General features: G+C 34.0%; 1 protein-coding gene and 1 non-coding gene across 21 annotated transcripts in view; one reads left to right on the forward strand and one right to left on the reverse strand.

The window, feature by feature from the left end:
- The window catches only part of LOC127866971 (uncharacterized), a 49,547-nt gene that overhangs the window by 8,167 nt on the left and 18,318 nt on the right, over positions 1–23,062 (forward strand). For 2 of the 20 annotated variants that reach the window (XR_008043193.1, XM_052407856.1), the window contains exons 1-2: positions 19,289–19,368; positions 20,642–20,744. The exons of 1 other annotated variant lie outside the window; for it this stretch is intronic. The gene's annotated coding sequence lies outside the window, so the exon portion shown is untranslated. 17 more of the 20 variants (XM_052407849.1, XR_008043190.1, XM_052407855.1 and 14 more) reach the window with 17 other exon arrangements.
- Positions 14,783–14,872, reverse strand: Trnaf-aaa (transfer RNA phenylalanine (anticodon AAA)). The gene is given in 2 exon segments: positions 14,783–14,818; positions 14,836–14,872. It is a non-coding gene; the product is annotated as a tRNA-Phe (tRNA).

The following is a 23,062-nucleotide window of genomic DNA, read 5'->3' on the forward strand; positions in this document are numbered from 1 at the left end:
ACCAGACCACATAAGACGTTGAAATTTCGGCAATTGCCATAAGGAAAACTGATTTTAATTGGTTAAGTTAATTTTACGAACAATTGTACGAAATTGTCGTTGATTTTGAATAGTAATGTTACTTTAATCATTCCGTGAACGCAAGATATCCCCTTCCTTGTGATGTTTGCAGGATTTCAACATCTCTCTACAACATGGTGACATGTCGACCCCGTAGGCCGAACTGCAACATATTGTTCATCCAAACAGTGTTTATAAGTGACTCTGGCGATTCTGAAAATAAATTAAGAAATCAAAAATTTAGAGATCTATCTAGTTTCTTTGTTTGAATTCATGTGTTTAGTACCCGCAACACTTTGCTTTGTAACAAAAGAAAATAGGGCTATAATTTCGCTTTGTAGCCTAACAAAAGAACATAGGACTATAGTTTTGTCTTGTAACAAAAGAAAATAGGGCTAGATCTATAATTCCAATGTCACAATCGTATTTTACATAGACCCAAAGACACTGTTGATTTATTTTGATTAGTATAATTACTATCCAATTTTAACTGATGGACATACAAGTATTGATTGACAGCCCTGGGCTAATTGTGTCAAAACGTCATCGTTATGACGTTTCATTTACTGTGTAGTCGTAATATTATACATTCAATATGATATCGATGTAAACACAAACATGTTTAGTGTGTATTATCTGCTTAAAACAATACGGATTTATAATTTGATGACCACCACGTAAGTTTATATTTTGATATTATGATATAAGATAAATTTAGACATTTAATAAAGCAATATTTTAATAACCTTAAGGTAGTACCTATCTGTGCCAAGAAGTCATTTTTTCTTCAGAATTTGAATTTCGTCTTCTGTGAACGGATCTGATCTATTGTTCTTATTTCCCAAGCCGTGTGATTTAGCAATCATTTGTTTTGTTGCTAACATTTATCGGGCGTGGTGGAATATTTCACTAGTCATCAGGTTGGTCCCGTAATCCCTGTCCTTCAAAAACCTATTAGCCTCACGCTGCAAAAAAAATGGATTTGATTGTATCTGGTTCGTAATTCTCTCCGTCCGATGTCTTTAGATTCATAAAGAACCTTGCGAGCAGCATATTAATCTCTTGTGTTGGAGTATGTATACTTTCTCGACCATCTCCAATGCTTTCGAGCCAACTTTTAAACCCGTGAATGCCCGATATTGTTGTTTTTTGTGTGTGCATTGACAAATTCATCAGTTATTTTCAACGATGCTCTCTAAATCTAGTAAACGATTCGATAGCGATTCCAAAACCCGTTCAGACGCCATTTTGTTTTGAAGCTCCGGTCGCCAATTACGTAACGTCAACGCGTGCCGACGATCCGCCGTTACTGGACAACAGGTGCGAGATAACCGGAAGTTTGCAAATAACCAATTTTGGCACAGTGTGCCAACAACCGGTTTATTGCACACTAGTCCAAATAATTAGACGTAATCTACCGATTACGTCTAAACGCCTAACGTCGTTTTCCTATAGCAAATTGATTTCAACTTAAACTTCAGTTTTTCTCATTAAATCTTTGCTAATGCATAAAATTATCATTAATTAGACATAAATGTGAGCGATTACCTCTTAAATGTGTAAAAATTGTGCTTCTAAACCACTTTTGTACATTTTAAAAATAAACATATACAACACACGAAGTGTGTTTGTCGTTTATAGAATTACATTGAATTATCTTGAACGAAATTATTTTTTGAATAGGTTACACATAACCAATTGTTGTTGTACAACAAACCACATCACTTTTTAGCTTTCTGTACTCTTTAATTAAATGAAACCTATATGTGTGTGTTAAAACTACCAGTTGTATGCATCATTAATTGTTGCGCAACGTTATGAAATGTATTCTTTAATAAAAATGTGGTTGACAGCAAACACGGAATAATACTTAAAGGGATCTTTTCACGTTTTGGTAAATTGACAAAATTGAAAAAAGTTGTTTCAGATTCGCAAATTTTCGTTTAAGTTATGATTGAACTGTGAATGTCTATAATAGACGTGCGGTAACACCAAAAAGTGATTAACTCCATCGTTTTATTAATTATTTATTATCGCCTGATAAACAATTAAAATAAAAAATTAAGAATTAGTAGGTTTTGAGATTATGAATATCTTAAAAAATAATTATGACGCTGTTTTTTGCTTGTGTGTATGTTTTATGAAATGTAGTACATGTATGTATTGAAAAATAAATCTTGTATCTACAACAATCTTATTTGTGTCGTCACTCGCCTATATGACAAATGCCACGTACGTACATGTATAAAGCACCACGCTCACTTTGGGACTAATCAAAACAAGTCGGTATGGATTTTTTTTTGCTTTTAATCGATTAAAAACCCATTTTTTAAGAATGCAATTAACATCATCAGTACCTGCGTACAATTATCACATGGTACATGTAAATGTATATGGTTTGTTTTATTTTTATGTGATTCTGTACACAATGCATAACATGTATATTTCGGCAATATGCACACTCTTGGTAAACCGGAACTCTCTAAAAACCGGACGATCAGGCTGGTCCCGAGATCGTCCGGTTTACAGAGAGTCTACTGTACTGAACATTAACCATGGTCAAATATAGCCATTATACGCATCTTTTGGCGATTTAAAAACCTGAAAATTATACAGCGTTGCAACGCGAAACGATTGAATAATTTGGAGAATTCTGTTTTTGTCGTTAAATTTTGTGAAACTACAAAGATTGCTTATATAAAGTTTAAAATAGGTCGCTTATACATACTTGGCAGGATGGCCGAGCGGTCTAATTGGTTTTTACTCCAGGACTCCGGGGGTCACTGGTTCGAGCCCTGATGCGGGCTACTTTTTTCCCCTTTTTTAAATTTTATTTTTGATTGTTTACTGGAGCTTTTTAGATCCAATGTTTATATTTATCGATAAAAAGCATTTAATGACAAACTTAAAAACACGCCAAAAATCTGTGAAAAGGCCCCTTTAATAAAACTTTTTTTTTTAAGAATATATGGTAGGTGTTTATTTCGATCTAATACGCCATATGAGGCCCACGAGAACAACATATTTTCATAAGAAATCAACAAAAAGAAAACAAAAATGCAGAAATACGCACCAGCCCTATGCTCACACGCACACACTCACAAGTAAACAAAACATACATAAACGTACATGAAAAAAATTTAAATCATGAATAAAGGTGGCGAAGCTCATTATGAGTGAGACATAATAATCATCGAAACATAATACTGATAATCGAATAGTTCATTAAAAGCGAAAAAAGTCTCCGACACTGTATTAATGGACATACACTATACTTAAATCCTTTAGATAATTTACCCTTTCTCGTTCTATCAACCAATTTAACTCTTGTGCATACTCCTTACTCTAAATGCAAATATTATCTTGGTTTGGGGATTTCAATGTTATTTCTGTGATCATGGAGTCTAAGTGCAAGACTTAAAAAAAGTATGTTGTTTCGCTTGCGGTTGTTAAAGCCAAAACGGGGCTTCCCAGCTGGCACAGCTGCTGATATTCGGATCTGAATACTTAAACTTATTCAGACCTTATTCTTAACCGTTGCGCGTTTTACGATATCGGATTTTATGCGGGAATACAACTCAGTGAAACTATTCAATTTCTTATACAACATTGAGAATATTAACAGTTATTGAAATTAACAATATCAGCGACATCTTTTTAAAGACTAAACACCTTTTCAAGTATCGAATTTAACATGTCAATAAAATATATGAATACCAAAAAAGGTTTCATTTAATATTGTTCACATTAAACCTTTAAATGAAAGTGTCGCTTTAACTATTTTCCGTGTCTTAAAAATAAGCCGCGAATCGTTTGCTAAAAACAGTTAACAAAAAGGGCTACACGTTCTAATTCTTAATGAAATACAAAATAAGTATAACATAATTAATAACGTCCATAAACACACACGGCAAGATCAAAGTTTTAATGAAAAACTAATATGACATTCCACGTAAATTATTATTTTCGTCTAAATTGAATTCTATATATAGAGAAACAATGTATTTATAACCGACCAATGAGGTAACATTATGCAACTTTCAATTTACACAGTGCTATATGGCAACAATATGGAATTTGAACAGTGGTAGTGTTTTAAGGTCTGGACTATCATTACTTGTAAGTTTGTATAAACATTCTTCTAATGCAATCAGTAAAATAATGTTTATATTTTATGTTTAATAATTTATTGCATGATTATTCTGTGCTGTTATATGAATTTGATGCTGTTAAAGCTTCCGACATGAATTCATGTCGGAACGATGCTATTGCAAAATAACGTTAAACGATATGAGGTCGATGTAAATCGACCTCATATTTATAGGAGTAATTGCACACTTGCTCAATACCGAGATTTTCACGAGTTATTCGCGAAAAAACGGCAAATTTTGTTACTATATATAGTAACATATACAATAATTTGGGTTATTAGGTAACCTGGTTATCAGGCTGATTTAAAGGCATGTGACAGGATAAATGCAGTTATCCTGCAAGGTGCCTCACCAGCTCAACCACTCACAGCAGTGGTGTAGCGCGTGTGCCGTAGTGGAAAGTTTATCATGTTCAACTTCATAAACACATTTTAATATTTCTTGTAGCTGTGAAAGGATGACATTAGGGTCTGTATTTTACTATACTAAAATAATTATTAGAGACCCTGAATGAATAATCGTCAGTGATTATGTTAATTGATTATTTATGGATTTTACAGCATAATTAAAGGTAAGATACTATTTCAAATGTTTGTTTTTTTACTTTTGGAGGTGAAAATATTAATTTAAAATTTATTACTTTCGATAAGATTTGCAATCGACTCAGGTACTCCTATAAATATGAGGTCGATTTACATCGACCTCATATCGTTTAACGTTATTTTGTTATAGCATCGTTCCGACATGAATTCATGTCGGAAGCTTTAACAGCATCAAATTCATATAACAGCACAGAATAATCATGCAATAAATTATTAAACATAAAATATAAACATTATTTTACTGATTGTATTAGAAGAATGTTTATACAAACTTACAAGTAATGATAGTCCAGACCTTAAAACACTACCACTGTTCAAATTCCATATTGTTGCCATATAGCACTGTGTAAATTGAAAGTTGCATAATGTTACCTCATTGGTCGGTTATAAATACATTGTTTCTCTATATATAGAATTCAATTTAGACGAAAATAATAATTTACGTGGAATGTCATATTAGTTTTTCATTAAAACTTTGATCTTGCCGTGTGTGTTTATGGACGTTATTAATTATGTTATACTTATTTTGTATTTCATTAAGAATTAGAACGTGTAGCCCTTTTTGTTAACTGTTTTTAGCAAACGATTCGCGGCTTATTTTTAAGACACGGAAAATAGTTAAAGCGACACTTTCATTTAAAGGTTTAATGTGAACAATATTAAATGAAACCTTTTTTGGTATTCATATATTTTATTGACATGTTAAATTCGATACTTGAAAAGGTGTTTAGTCTTAAAAAAAATGTCGCTGATATTGTTAATTTCAATAACTGTTAATATTCTCAATGTTGTATAAGAAATTGAATAGTTTCACTGAGTTGTATTCCCGCATAAAATCCGATATCGTAAAACGCGCAACGGTTAAGAATAAGGTCTGAATAAGTTTAAGTATTCAGATCCGAATATCAGCAGCTGTGCCAGCTGGGAAGCCCCGTTTTGGCTTTAACAACCGCAAGCGAAACAACATACTTTTTTTAAGTCTTGCACTTAGACTCCATGATCACAGAAATAACATTGAAATCCCCAAACCAAGATAATATTTGCATTTAGAGTAAGGAGTATGCACAAGAGTTAAATTGGTTGATAGAACGAGAAAGGGTAAATTATCTAAAGGATTTAAGTATAGTGTATGTCCATTAATACAGTGTCGGAGACTTTTTTCGCTTTTAATGAACTATTCGATTATCAGTATTATGTTTCGATGATTATTATGTCTCACTCATAATGAGCTTCGCCACCTTTATTCATGATTTAAATTTTTTTCATGTACGTTTATGTATGTTTTGTTTACTTGTGAGTGTGTGCGTGTGAGCATAGGGCTGGTGCGTATTTCTGCATTTTTGTTTTCTTTTTGTTGATTTCTTATGAAAATATGTTGTTCTCGTGGGCCTCATATGGCGTATTAGATCGAAATAAACACCTACCATATATTCTTTAAAAAAAAAGTTTTATTAAAGGGGCCTTTTCACAGATTTTTGGCGTGTTTTTAAGTTTGTCATTAAATGCTTTTTATCGATAAATATAAACATTGGATCTAAAAAGCTCCAGTAAACAATCAAAAATAAAATTTAAAAAAGGGGAAAAAAGTAGCCCGCATCAGGGCTCGAACCAGTGACCCCCGGAGTCCTGGAGTAAAAACCAATTAGACCGCTCGGCCATCCTGCCAAGTATGTATAAGCGACCTATTTTAAACTTTATATAAGCAATCTTTGTAGTTTCACAAAATTTAACGACAAAAACAGAATTCTCCAAATTATTCAATCGTTTCGCGTTGCAACGCTGTATAATTTTCAGGTTTTTAAATCGCCAAAAGATGCGTATAATGGCTATATTTGACCATGGTTAATGTTCAGTACAGTAGACTCTCTGTAAACCGAACGATCTCGGGACCAGCCTGATCGTCCGGTTTTTAGAGAGTTCCGGTTTACCAAGAGTGTGCATATTGCCGAAATATACATGTTATGCATTGTGTACAGAATCACATAAAAATAAAACAAACCATATACATTTACATGTACCATGTGATAATTGTACGCAGGTACTGATGATGTTAATTGCATTCTTAAAAAATGGGTTTTTAATCGATTAAAAGCAAAAAAAATTCCATACCGACTTGTTTTGATTAGTCCCAAAGTGAGCGTGGTGCTTTATACATGTACGTACGTGGCATTTGTCATATAGGCGAGTGACGACACAAATAAGATTGTTGTAGATACAAGATTTATTTTTCAATACATACATGTACTACATTTCATAAAACATACACACAAGCAAAAAACAGCGTCATAATTATTTTTTAAGATATTCATAATCTCAAAACCTACTAATTCTTAATTTTTTATTTTAATTGTTTATCAGGCGATAATAAATAATTAATAAAACGATCGAGTTAATCACTTTTTGGTGTTACCGCACGTCTATTATAGACATTCACAGTTCAATCATAACTTAAACGAAAATTTGCGAATCTGAAACAACTTTTTTCAATTTTGTCAATTTACCAAAACGTGAAAAGATCCCTTTAACCCTTTGCATGCTAGGAAATTTGTCGTCTGCTAAAATGTCGTCTGTTGAATTTCTAAAATTAGCATTTTCTTCGAATTATTTTCAAAGAATACTATCAGAATAGCAAACAGTTTGGATCCAGATGAGACGCCACGTTCTGTGGCGTCTCATCTGGATCCAAACTGTTTGCAAAGGCCTTTAAAATTCAGCTCCAGCGCTTTAAGGGTTAAGTATTATTCCGTGTTTGCTGTCAACCACATTTTTATTAAAGAATACATTTCATAACGCAACAATTAATGATGCATACAACTGGTAGTTTTAACACACACATATAGGTTTCATTTAATTAAAGAGTACAGAAAGCTAAAAAGTGATGTGGTTTGTTGTACAACAACAATTGGTTATGTGTAACCTATTCAAAAAATAATTTCGTTCAAGATAATTCAATGTAATTCTATAAACGACAAACACACTTCGTGTGTTGTATATGTTTATTTTTAAAGTGTACAAAAGTGGTTTAGAAGCACAATTTTTACACATTTAAGAGGTAATCGCTCACATTTATGTCTAATTAATGATAATTTTATGCATTAGCAAAGATTTAACGAGAAAAACTGAAGTTTAAGTTGAAATCAATTTGCTATAGGAAAACGACGTTATGCGTTTAGACGTAATCGGTAGATTACGTCTAATTATTTGGACTACGTATTGCCCAGTCTTTTGGGTCGAATAAAGCGTCAGTCACTGCCGTCACAACCCTTGACACTGTGGCAACATCTACCCTAAAAGTATCCCCTATCAATTAAAGGAAATTCTCCGATGCATAAAGCCTAAGAAATATCATCTGTTGCCGCGTTGCGAAGTGTTGGTTGCGTCTGGTAGGTCGTTGTATTGTATGTCCTATCATGTCCTCTAGTTTGTCGATGCTTGCCGTCGAAAATCTGTAGCGTCTCCGTAGTTCGTCGTCGTCGAAATCTGTCAATTGTCGTTTTAGTTTGTACACGTCAAAATTTTCTAGGTCGTTGATGCTTAGCGTCTATTATGTCGGCCATTTGGTCTAAGTTACCTAGCTATTACCATGATTACGTGTACTTATAGGGGTATTCCACTACGACCCGATTCCTCACGATTTGTCCCGATTTCCAATATTTTGAGGTCGGGGACATTCGTAACTAAATCGGCGAAAGTCCTAACTCATTCGTAGCTAGTCGCGGGCGAGTCATGAGCTCCCAAAAAATCGCGGCCAGTTTTTAAACGTGTTTAAAATTTGACCAAGACCTCCAAGACTGAATTTAATCGCAGTTGACTCGTAACAGTGTCGTTCTTGGGCGTCGTAATGGAATCTTAGGTAATTCGTGACTCAATCGGGGAATCGGTGATCAAGTGATCTGTCTACGAATCATTTACGACTTTGTCAAGACTCTCAAGAGTTCACCCCGATTGAGTTACGAGCCCGCTAAGATTCTCGCGATTTAGTTACGAAACAGTTACGATTTTGTAAAGAATGATAAAGAAATAATATTTTTTTCATCATGTTTTGTTGTCGAATAACCCACAGTAAGGAGTATAGATGCGTAGGAATTAAATCACGAATGCGGAGCACGAGTGCTTTGATAACACGAATATATACCTCTTACTGTGGGTTATTCAACAACAAGCCATCATAGAAAAATATTATTTCTATTCTTACACGATTCTGATTGATTTGCTTCAAGCTTTTGGACGTGAACTATATTTTTCAATTCTCCGCCCTTCTTAGTACAAAGTTCACTATTTAGTGACGTCATTGAATTGTACAAACATTTGACGTCGTTTTCATTCATAAATATTTTGCAAATTACGTCACTTTCATTGAAAACAACACTCATAGAAACTAAATGGCGTAACATGTGTTAATTCTTCTGAAAAGCTGACATGCTATAAATGTTTTCTTAATTACGTTTCTTAACAAACAAATTCTTAGCAGGCGTGGTCATGCCACTTATCATCAAATATACAATTTGTTGTTTCATTACATTTATATACGTGCTACATTTTTTACATTTCTTTAAGAGCGGGATTTAAACACGTGCATTTTACTGCAATATTTTCTTTATTTATTCGGAACTATTTTGGAAACATTAAGCTCCGCCCATAATTAATTGCAGAATAACCCACACTTAATTTCCTTCTTTGTCTATAGAAAATAAGTCGCGTGCCGTATTAGAATCAATATCAGTAGATATTGAGGCCGAATTTATGGGTGCGTTCGGTGAGGTCCTAGCTTAGTCGTGACCGATCTGCATCGTTCGTAGTACAGTCGCAGTAGATTCTTACACATCGTAGTGAAGTCGCGACCCTATTCGCAAGACTTCAACCGAACCCCACGATTCGTCGTAACTCAATCGTACCACTGTCGTAACTGAATTGCAGACTGCCACGAGTCTTACCGATTCAATAAATGTGAGAAATCGTAGCGAATCGTGGGCTTGTTTTCGTAGTGGAATAGGGCCATTACCCAGCTCGATTAGCAGGGTATGTTTAAACCGGGTTCTAATCGATCGGTATAACTAACCAAATTTCATATAAACGCTTACCGACAAGTTAACAACAAGTTACCGACTTTTAACCGCCTGTATGTGATTAACCACTGTTAAACTGTTTATACTATCGGGTGCAGGCTGCGTCATCTCAAACCGGCGGCAAACATCAAGACTTTTGTAATATTGCACCATCCAGATAACTCAAAACAGTTCTCGAAATATGAGGCGTATTGTTTGTAAGAACTGTTTCCGTCATACATATCCGGTTTAACAAGTGTATGGGTGGTTGCGGTGGTGGCATATACTAGTTGTTATGGTTGTCTCCATGGTTATATGAAAGGATTTTCGAGCCATGTGAGTTGTTGTTTGCTCGATCAAAGCTTGAGCATCTCGTAACGAGTGGGCGAATCTCTGATAAAAAAACACGAGGCGCATTGTAGAGGCGTCCACGGAATTGTGCGTGATGTTCATGCACTGTTATTCGATAATCACTTCGTGTGTGCCGCCGATGGGACATCGAACGAAACATCGGGTAAATGAGAAGCCATTATAAAATCATTCTGTAGTAGTTCCAAAAAATATTAAAGCGAGATTATACGATTTTTTATATGTGTTAAATTGTAATATATTGATAAAATATGTTACAATAACACAAAATAGGCAAGAAAAAATTATACATTAAATACGAATTTCATAAAATGCAGCAAAGACAAATTAGCGCCCCGAGCCGATTGTGACGAACATATTTTCCTACAATAACCTAAGCATTCGTCTTTTTATTAGGACCAGAGTTAGTGTTCGTGTGTCGTATGAATATATATCGTTGCAGGAATTTAAAACGAACCGTCAAACTAAATTTAGATTCACATCGTACATGCATGATGTACATGCTGGCGAATTCGACTGTACAGCCTTTTTCGATTTTAGAATTAGATATCTGGCTTATTTCGCATTTTTCGACACATGATCTTCTGAACTTCTTTTTTATTGAAATATATATATTTTATATAAATTCATTAATATTTGACAAAATCGTATAAACTCGCTTAACAAGACATTTACATTAGAATACAATGTTTTGTTTCTTTAATTCCGTGCCTGAAGACGTGTGGTTTGAGAGATATTACTTTGAAAATTATCCCCATATTCTAACACAAATTTGTTTGCTACCTTACATGGCAGTTTCGCTGGAATGCGCTTTTCTCTAGGCGTTCATATGCATGTCTAAATCCAGCGATTTTCCTTGTCCAATTGGGAAAAGTACCCGTACCGGTCCGATTGGGAAAAATTGAGTCGTGAAAACCTCAAAATTGGGAAAAATCGAGTCGTGAAATCCTGAAATTGGGAAAATCGCGTCGTGAAGTTTGGGTCTTATTGAATACATCATACAGTTCATACTTAATTGAACATACCCATTTAAATAATCATTTGCAGGCATGCCTTAATGACCATTAAGTTATAAAGTTTATATAAATAACAAAATATTATAAAGAACACACCAAATCAATTACTAGTTGTTTTAATCTCTTTTAAAGCAATGTCTCTCTCTTTCATTTTTGTGAAAATTTCAACAATCTTTGATGTTTGATCATCACTCAGTTGCTTGCATCCCTCCCTGCACAGCATCATTATTTCTGTCAATGTGTCCTGTGATAGATGGTTCCGATTGGTTTTTTGGCATAATATTTGCTATTATGACTCATTTCAAACTGCGATAAGGTTACAAACCGACGTAAAACAGTACGCTGGCTGCCTGGCAAAAGAACCGGAAACAGTAACAACTCTATTGATTGAATGCGCTGAATAATAAAACCCGAAATTAATCGAGCGCGTGGTTACACACAACTATACGATTTTCTTTGTTCGCTCGCCGAAAGTTGGTTTTTTACGAAACTTTCTATCGTTTTGAGAAAAAATTCGGACGCTGATTGGGATTTTTCCAGATGCCGATTGGGAATTTGGGAATTTTCGCTTGATTGGGAAAGTACCGTTTTGGGAATTTGGGAATTTTCGTTCGATTGGGAAAGTACCGTTTACCGGTACTTTATAAAGAAGGAGGAAAATCGCTGAAATCTTGTTTGGGCCTTTTATTGCTTTTCGCGTTTATTGAAAACGTTAAGAACTCTGTAAAGTAGATGTTCAACGTATTCTTAACTCGATGTTGATTCTGAATTCTAGTTTGAGTCAAGCTTCGGATGCTGCAGATGTGGCTGCAGCCAATCAAAATCGCATCTTACGGCATATATGGAAGTTATGCGGCCGCATGTAAACAAAAATACACGTTTAATTATAATAAATCAGTTGATGAAAATCCGTTGTAAAAATGAACATTCATTTTATATTGATTTTGAACTTGTATTAAATCGTCTGACAGTGAATCCGGTGGCTATTCATATTTAATTTTGAAAATATTTTTTATTAAATGCAAATGACACATTATCATGATGGGGTTTTTGTTTATTACAAATGTTTAGATCTTTGTTTTATTGTGTTATTTTTAAAAGACACCGATTTTTTTATTTAGATATAAATTAAATTTTGATTGTAACCATAATTTAATACAGGCCTAATTTCGTGGTTTCATTAACAGATAGTCTAATATGCATTTTATTTCATTTATTTTTAATGCGAACCTGTTACATTTCACTATCGAAAAATGAAATGTTGGTATCACGGTACTATTCACGAACATTCGAATTGAATACATTTAGCCTATTATGCATGTCTTTATTTATAACAAGATGGCCCTTATATGTTAATTGCAATTTTTACATTTCTCCCCGTATCAATGTATGTTGTATTATAAATGTTGTTATTGTATTATAAGCCGTACATTTTACACTTGAAGTCGCTTTAAGCTGGCTAAGCCGCGTTGAAATCACCTTTTTGTTGTTTTTACTTTCGTTAAAACAATATTTAAGTTAACAATTTATAATGATTTCCCTTGTTTATGATCCACTGAAAATAAATATATAATTGGAAATCATTTAAGTAATTAAATAGTTTTCTTTTCTTGTGTACAGTACCTAACAATGCCATAATGTTCCTTCATTCTGAGATCCACGCAACATACTGTCATTTATTAATCATCGACAATTACGCTGAGATTAATTAGCACGTGTGGCAATTATTATGTTGCCCAAACTGCTTAATAATATTGTGCATCAAACGGTATAACACGTTTTTATAGAACACACGATTTATTGTGTTTGATTTCTCATTATTCGGTCATATGTTCAATAAATAAAGATAAAATAATAACCTTTTATAAAGTATGTATAGCACCTACAATTTTGAATAATGATCGAACAGTTATGATCATGCATTTGATATAAAATCTGTGTAAACTCTTAAAAATTACGTCCATTCCATATGAACGACACGCTTTGTTTGTCGGACAAAATGGCGGCCAGATAAGCGTTGCTGAGGGGTGTGTGAAAAATCGATATCTGATTGGCTGATCGACAAAATGTGGGCGGAGTTGGCGACTGGTCAATTATCATCAATGTCATCTTAATCACAGAACAGGTTAAGCTTGATGCATTACATTGAAACAACAAGATAAGTATTGATGCAAAGCATCAAAGGGCGTCGGGAATTTCAGTGTAAAAGGCAGTCAATGAAGTAACATGAAACGATTTTTTTTCTACTGTAAATATTAATATATTGGCCGATTATTTTAAACAAAATAGATAAAAGATACTGGTATAACCATTATCTATAATTTTGTGTAATAACCCCCAAATAACCATTATTTATGATGTTGTGTTATAACCCCCAAATAACCATTATCTATGATTTTGTGTTGTAACACCCAAATATTTCATAGTTCATTTTATTTACATTGGTTTCCTTTTTTACTGGCATCCTTGTGCAGTTTTCATTAATGGAACAGAACTGTGTAGGTTTTAAAAAATCTGCTTCATCTTGTAAGCGTAATTTCATATTTTTCTCAACTTCAAGGGGAGATGATTCTGAACTTATTCTTACGTTGCTCATTTACGATAGGGGTTGAGTACTCATTGATATGAAAACACTGTAAAAGTTTGAAAAAAATGAATGAAAACTGAAAGTGCATAAAGAAGCTGCATTTCACAATACTTTGAAATTCAGTAAAAGATCATAATATATTTATTGCTCTGATATTCATCATTTTCAATAGGGTTCGAGTAATACTGATATTAAAACACTTAATAAGTTTGGAAAGATTCAGACGAAAGTTGTGAAATCTTTTAAACAAGTGGAAATTGTGGGTTTTTTTGTCAAATTTAATAGAAAAAAAAATCCGGACTTATTGTCCCGATGTTTCTCATTTTAAATGAGGTAAAAATGCTCATTGATATGAAGGAAGACACTGTAAGTTTGGAAAGAATCTGATGAAAAATGTTGACATAATCACCTAACCAAGCAGTTTTTCACTTTTATTTTTAAATTCAAAGAGACAAAAATTCTGGACTTATGGTCCGATATTGCTCATATAGAGTTTGGGTTGGGTCCTCATTGATAAAAAAAATCCTGTGCAAGTTTGGGAACAATCGGATGAAAATTTTGGACTTCGAACAACGATTTCAAAATTTCTCAAATGCTATCGCAACTCATTGTTACAATCAATAATACGTGTCGCGCTCCGCGCTCTACTATATGTCACATAAGGTGGTAGGGATAGTACTTAGGGTCTATGATAGACAATCATAAAAATACATGGATAATAGATGTGTTGTTTGCATTTATTTGTTAATATAAAACACGTTTATTTTTTTTTAAAGATATTTTAGTGATGTAAGAAATTTTAATTAACGTTGTCACCACGCGTCATCCATTTATTTTAATAAAAATGTCCAGTTGAAGTTAAATGGATTTTAAAATGTCTACATAAAATAAAGCTTTATTATATTTATTAACCTGACTGAAAAAATTGTCAGCCACCGAACTGTTCCGTTCGTGCCGGAACCCGGGATTGAACCGGGGGCCTTTAGATGATTGTTGCGTATTCAACTTTAGTATAACGCTCTCCCAACTGAGCTATTCCGGCTGATATCATTTATATACTGCTATTTGGTGAAGTTATGTATAGCGATCGTTATTATATGTCTATTAATAAACTAATACAGTGTACGTTTTCGTACCACTACGCCTTCCAATAAACATGCTTGCGCGATAGGTCGTCAAATATCGTACTACATTGATTCTCCACTAAATAAGCAAATTAGAAAAAACACAAAATAAATATATTTTGATTGTTTTGTTTTTATACAAAACCAGAATTTGAAAGTTTCGCGTATTTGCCCAGTCCCTGTGATCTTTCCCCTGTGATCAGTTGTGGATCAGTTATTAATTAAAACAATTAGCTTTGCATAATTGGCAATAAATGTTGTAATAAATGTAAAAGGCACAAATGCAGAACTTATTTACACTAATTTACACAAAAAACATCACTATGCAAGATATTCTTAAAACAAAAATATATGCATTGATCCGTAAGATAACTTCTCCTCCCATAAGCGAAAAAAATGCATAAACTACTAGTCGCCGCTCTCCAGAGCGACGCCAATAAATAGCTTTTATTATTCATGTATCATAATACATGTATAATATGAAATGCTGCATCATTAGAACTTTAGTATTTACTACGCAGCTAGCGTCTCAAATAGTTCCAAGCGAACCAGTTTGTTTTAACAATAAACATGAATGAACAATATGTAATTTATCATTACAATCGTCTTAGAATGCAAAACGATGAGTGATCATTAGAACTTTATCACCAATTTGAAATCAAATGAATGTAATAGCACTACACTGCATTCCTACATATGACGTCATCTGTGTGCATTGCTGCATCAGTGCACGACTTATGTTGTTAAAATCGGACTTATCATACAACAACAACATGAAATGGTCTAAACACGAGGTAAATACAAAGATTAAACAATATTTGAGCTGATAAATCAAGGTGTTGGTAAATACAATGCATGTTGTACCCAATTGTAGACACAATAAAAGCAACAGTAATTGTGTGTACTTTTATTCGGGCGGATTTAGATTCGGACAACATTTACAAATAATGTACATTACAATACTTGCGACATGTTCGCTTCCGTAGTTTTCATTGTTTGCAGCATGTATTTTATGATACACTTGTTTTTTTAATTGAACGTGTATTGAAAGCGTATTTGGTGAAAGGACGTTGTGAAGGATGACACGCGCAGGTTACATCAAACTGTTACATTTTTGAATTTATTTTAGAACATGAATAAATGAACTTATAGCAAGACTCTAGATAAGGGGAGCAAGGCGTCTTAAAGCGGCAAATACACCTAATAAAATCCTTTGCCATTGGTGCTCATTAGAATCGCATCATGAAAACGATACTAATGCGTAGCCACAAAATTTAGAAGAAATTGGCAAACTCCCTTTATATTGAGCTCTACTTATAGAAAACACTTCCCTTTACACTTCCCTTTTATTATCATATTCCAAAGGGATAAGAACATGTTTCGGTAATTCGTTTTTAATTTACGTCAGTACATATATTTTTATTTATTGCCTGCTTACTATATCAGTATTCCACGGCGAATTCTGCATTTCTGATTCACTAAAAAGAGTGTGTTATATCTGGTAAAAAGTGTCGAGTTATCTGGAATCGAAGTGCCATTGTTTTTTTTAGATGATCGGTAAAAGAAGTGTCCATGACAATTTGGAATCCGACTCTTAAAACATTTTAATTTCCTCAAATACGTTAGTTAACTAAAATTTAACATGTTGTAACATTAATAGACATATTGATCGTTTATTTCGATTAGTTGGCACGTTCTTGATTTACTTCCAAGTATTTATATTTTGTTGAAATACGTACTGATCATCGAATCCATACCGATTATCGATGAAATTTTATCTCTTTTTATAATCCACTGTGGGTTTTTTTCACGAATTTCTTGCTCCGCAATACGAAGTACTATTCCATTAATCGACCAAACAATGTTACGTGTCTGAAAACCAAATGAACAGAACATAAATGCAAAAAAGCTGAAGAACTCAACTCTCGCGCGTGGCTTTTGTTGTTATCTGGTATCGAAGTGCCATCTGTTATTAAAGTATCCACATATCCGGCGTGGCGAATGCTGGTCGCATAATTCATAAGACCCATAATCGCATGGCACGGTTTAAATGTGCATGGATATCAGTTAGTTTTCCAATAAGGAAGGACATACCCGGTTCACTCACTGTTACAAGTTAGGAAAATCATGCATTAAATTAAATCCCACAAAAAAGTTAACTCGTCGATTAAAAAAAACAAACATGAAAGTTAAATTTACTAGAAACTTACTGGTTCACATAAGTCAAGTGTATGTATAACAAGTATTGTTTATACTCAATGAACCTGCTACTTCTAAGATGGTAGGCTATACGACAACCACATCTTATATTTGTTCTATGCAACATGGTGACATAATAAAACACGCTGCTTCCGTTTGATGATGTGCCACTTTTTGAAATACGTTGTATATAATAAGTCATGAAAATTAACCCATTTATGTCTAGTGGACTCTCCCATCCTTCTAAATTGGATCAATTTATTTTCAAAATTAGGGATGTCTAGTATATTTATTTCTATATTACGAATATTTCTTACAAAAATTCCTTTAAGCAAACAGCGAAGACCCTGATGAGACGCCGCATCATGCGGCGTCTCATCTGGGTCTACGTTGTTTGCCAAGGCCTTTTTTCTAGACGCTAGGCATAGATGGGTTAAATATGTTTTAAACTTTAACTAACAAATACCCTCAATTTCTCCGTTGTCAAAGACTTTATATAATTATCCTGTACAAGCATAATTGTAAAAGCATTTATCGCGGTTGCGTATAATGCAAATCTAAGGTGAGAAGATAAATGCCCCCGATAATGCTGCTTTTTGTATGAAACACCTTATTATTGTATCGCATGTAATAGTCATGTTATCGTTCTTGAGTCAGATTATTATATTTCTACAGGCCTTGATGATTATCAAAAACGATAAGTGATGTCAAAAAAGCTATTGTCTCTGGTATAGAAGATTCCAATTTCGATATAACAAAAGTTTTTTTAAAGTACGGAAACCAGAGGCGTATTTAGGTGGGGGGCTAGGGGGCTTAAGCCCCCCCCCCCCCCAGCTGGCTGGGAAGATACGATTTTTGTTTTTTAAATGAGCCCCTTATAGTTTCAATCCACTTGTGTATTTCCTGTCATATGCCCCTAATTAAGCCATAAACAGCTGTCAATTTGTGTGATCAGCCCCCAGTCATGTGTACAGACGATCTAACCTTCGCCAGCTAAACTGCACGCCTCACTGACTGTAAGTGATAAGCTACTCTATTTGATTAGCTATAGGTAAATGTTTACAAATGGCTCATTAGTTTTTCGGTAAGTTTCTTTGATGAATTTTTCACAGATTTTGGCATGTATTGAAGTTTGTCATTGAATGCGTTATATCGATAAATATTAACATTGGGTCTAAAAATCTCCAATAAAAAAACAAGAATACAATTAATGACTTTAAAAAAAATTAAACCTCAATGGGACTCGAACCACTGACCCCTGGAGCCATGGAGCAAAAGTCTACCGCTCTATCATCATTCGACCATCCGCATTGATAGAACTTGAAATAAAGAGTGTTGTTCAAATGTTATTTTTATAATTTGTAAAAAATGTTTATCAATGACTTTGCCTTATTTGACAGTTTTTGAACCACAAGACTCAACAAGATAATACATAATATGATTACAACCAAGTTTGATAAATATCTACCCATACAAGAGGGTGACTTAGTAGGATATCCAACATGGTTAATTAGGAGGTCCACCCATCTAACACTGTTAACAATTTCTGGATAAACATTATGTCTCCCACCACTTTAGTGGTGTGAGAGACTTTTGATTTACCCCTGTGTGTCTGTCACACTTGATGTCTGAACTAAAGTCCTTGTTTGTTTTACATGCACTTTAATCATGCAAAATGCTGATTAGATAGCATAAAATTGCGTCATTTCAAGGTGCCATTTAAAAAAAAATCGACGACAGGAGGGAACACCCCTCCCGCACCCTCCCCCCTCCCCCATTCGACAACATGGTTAATTAAGAGGTCCACCCATCTAACACTGTTAGCATTTCTGGATAAAGATTATGACTCAAACCACTGTAGTGGTGTGAGAGACATTTGATTTACCCCTGTGTGTCTGTTTGTCTGTCACACTTGATGTCTGAACTAAAGTTCTTGTTTGTTTTACATGCACTTTAATCATGCAAAATGCTGATTAGATAGCCTAAAATTGCGTCATTTCAAGGTGCCATTTAAAAAAAAAAATACGACAGGAGGGAACACCCCTCCCGCACCCTCCCCAGTTCAGCCCCCCCTCTGAACATTTTCTGGATACGCCTCTGGAAACTAAGTCATATACACATTATATAAATGAGTACTTCCTCTTCCTGCTTTCAAACACGCCTTGTATTGTTCTGGAATATTTTCAAACATAGTTAAATAACTTAAGGAAGTAGGGTGAGTGAGACACGTATATTTATTTATTTATTTATTTATTAACCCATGCATTCTTTCGGTAATTCATATATATTATTTATAATTCATGATTGATTTCGGAATTGGTGCATTCACGAAATTATGTTCGTTTGTGAAGTTTTATTTGTTGCTAGTACAAAATAAGTTTTTAACTTTGAATTTTTATTATTTGCATCATTTTTTTCTAGCAAAAATGCTCGTTTGAATCGACAAATATGGTTCTTGTTTAGTTTTCCAACTTTTAAACTTTAAAACTATGTACACTTTTATTTTACAAATATTTGTATCATACAAACGTCGGTATTGTAAATATGCTTGAAATGGTATACGTTTTGAGAATCAATGTTTCATATTGATAAAGTCGTAATGTGTCGTAATGGGTTTGTTTGTTTTTCGTTCTTATCTTATATACTCGGGGTGCAGGATCACGTGACTTTGTTGGGTTTTCCAAATTAAACGTAAATTGGGTTTTCCAAATTAAACGTACAAATGGATGTAACACACCGGTAAGTGCTGCTTTTTTCCGAATAACTTTTTAAAACAATTTTTCTTAATAATTTCAACTAGTGCATAAAAGACAGATTTTTATGCTGCTTTTGGCAATGTGAAATACATCAGCATTATTTTATTTAATGAGCCTGTGTTCTTGTTCAACATTCCATGTAAAATGCACGACTATACGTTACGCAACGTGAAATTTTTGTCACCGATTTCAGACGGTTTAAAGGATTTATTCTTATATCTTAAGATATCGGCACAAACTGCAAAAAAAAATCTTTTATGCAGTTAAGATTTTTGCAAATGCTTTTCAATAACTTGAGATATTTGCAAAAGTTAAGTTCTTAACGGTGTGTGTATGCATTTTGTCCAGCCCGTGTGTAACCCCCTGAAACCCCCGTTGATTCTGCACCCTGTACTTAAGAAACTCGAAATTTTCGGCTCGCATTCGTGTCAGTTAAGCCGAAGTCCGCTATTATTGTTGTAATTTTTTTATGATAATTCCTTTTTATTATTATCATGAGTGTTATCATTATCATGAAGGCGATTACGATGCTGACGACCATATTCGTCATCATTATCATTATCAATAATATATTGTGTGTATTTAGTGTATCATACTTGAGAACATTTATATTAACCGCATGCGCAGTAATTATTATAATAGTTTTCGTATTTTATCTTATCTAATTATATTGTTAATTGTGATCACTATTTTTATATTTTTAAACTCCCGATTATTATCTACACATTAAAGGGACAGTCAAAAGCGTCGTTCGATACCTCCGCGTTAGACGTGAGCGTGGATGGTCGAGTGGTAACGCCGGGAGACTTTTTACTCAAAAACTCCATGACTATGGGTCAGTGGTTCGAGCCCTGTGGTGGTTAACGTTTTTTCTTCTTTTTTTATTGTATTCTTATTTTTTACGGGAAATTTTTAGTTCAAATGTTTAAATTTATCAATATATAGCATTTAAAGCAGTTAATGACCAGCTTTAATACATGCCAAAATCTGTTGGACAGTCACTTTAATCTCGGTTCATTGAAACCGCACAGAGCTTTGATTGTTATAAGCAAATCGAGTTAATAGGGGCGACAAATCTTGCAAGTGTCTTAAAACACGGGCTTGAAACGATCCCTCGTTGCTTACATTCTTAAAATAGCCACCGTAAAGAATGGTATGCGGCTCTGCAAACCACTATTCATTAACAAACGTTCAGTGCAATGTACATAGTTTTGCGTTAGCACACGCTCATTTGGTATTAAACGAATGGCGTATGCTCTGTATGTACTGTATGAACTCAGTGAAATGGATTTAACGTGATTAATATAAGGTATGCTGTGTGTAAATGATGACTTGTGTTGGCGTTATTTATGTTGTTTATGTTAATGTTGATCATAATGTTATACCATCTACACGAAGTCTGTATAGTACGTTTTTTTTCGATAGACAAAGAATTTTTTCAACTTAACAATGTAGTTCTCACAAGTAAAGTATTTATGGAATATGTTTTTCCGATTACAGAGAAATTGAAATATTTTTTTTTATTTAACGTTGTTTATCAGTTATTGTACAATGATTTATATTGTTATATTGTATATATAAACACGACATTTGAAAGAAAACACAGTGTTGATATGACTATAGTTTGCTGTAAGAAGTAAATTTGTGATTTTAAGTCGCAGATTCTTGCTATTTCGTTTTTAAGATTATGTCAATGTTATTTAAAAACGTTGTTTATTTACGAAATTTATTTACGAAATAGTAGCAGTCAGTAGTAATACAGTTAAAGTTGACCTTAGCAAAAAAACGTGGTTAGGAGTAAATGTAGGTGATGGCGTAGTGGCAACAGCAGTAGTAGTAGTAGTAGTAGTAGTAGACGAAGTAGTAGTAGTAGATTAGTAGTAGTAGTAGTAGTAGTAGTAGTAGTAGTAGTAGTAGTAGTAGTAGTGTAGTAGTAGTAGTAGTAGAAGTGGTAGTAGTAGTAGTGGTAGTAGTGGTAGTTGTGGTAGTAGTAGTAGTGGTAGTAGTAGTAGTAGTAGTAGTAGTAGTAGTAGTAGTAGTAGTAGTAGTAGTAGTAGTAGTAATAGTAGTAGTAGTAGTAGTAGTAGCAGTAGCAGTAGCAGTAGCAGTAGCAGTAGTTTACTTGAGTGTATGAGTGAACTCAGCAGGGAAGAATCATCAAGAGTGACCACTAAAACGTGTCGGGACACGTAGATTAGACGCGTTATAACAAGTCATTGCTGTTTATAAATAGGCAGTCTTTTCGAGTGTGGTTACCTTGGTTTCTTGCACACTGCTTAATCGACACTCATTTCGAGTTGAACTCGCACACCGTATAATAATAAATTATATGCAAGCAAGATATGCTTATTAATTAATACTTTCATAGAAATATATTTACCGGTACTACATGATCAGTATGTTTTATGAGAGTTTAAATAGTTAGAAGGCTTTTTTATCTGGATTAGCGGCTTTTTTGTTTAAATGCCATTTCAAATCTTTGAAGTTAGATTTATTTCGGAGATAGCATAGGTAAAGGGAGAGTGGGTTAACTGTTCGCCGAGATGACTGAAAAACTGTTCAAATTAACAAATTTATGCCTAGTGGTTTCTCCCATCCTTCTAAATTGGATCAATTTATTTCCTAAATTAGGGATGTCTAGTATATTTATTTCTATATTTAGAATATTTCTTACACAAATTCCTTTAAGCAAACAGCGCAGACCCAGATGAGACGCCGCATCATGGGTTTACGCTGTTTTTCAAGGCCTTTTTTTCTAGCCGCTATGCATGAATGGGTTAACTGTCCGCCGAGATGACTAAAATATTGTTCAAAATTAAAAAAAAAGAAAACATGCTCAATAATTATAGTTTTACTTGTCACAGGGGCGTAGATAACCTCCTAACATAAGGGAGACGGTCCAGTTTCTGTACTCGGAACATAAAGGGGTTCGTTTGAGAGGGTTGTCCTCTCCCGTGGTTCCGATATATTTTCACGAGATATCAGAACGCGTTGAGTCGTGTTCTGAGTGAGAAAACTGGGCATACTGCATGTGCGTTAAGTGTCGTCCCAGATGAGCCTGTGCAGTCTGCAGAGGCTAATCAGGGCCGACACTTTCCGCTTTAATTGTATTTTTCGTTAAAAGGAAGTCCCTTTTACCGAAAATATAGTTTA

This window comes from Dreissena polymorpha, chromosome 2, assembly GCF_020536995.1.
Source record: "Dreissena polymorpha isolate Duluth1 chromosome 2, UMN_Dpol_1.0, whole genome shotgun sequence".
Classification (NCBI taxonomy): domain Eukaryota; kingdom Metazoa; phylum Mollusca; class Bivalvia; order Myida; family Dreissenidae; genus Dreissena; species Dreissena polymorpha.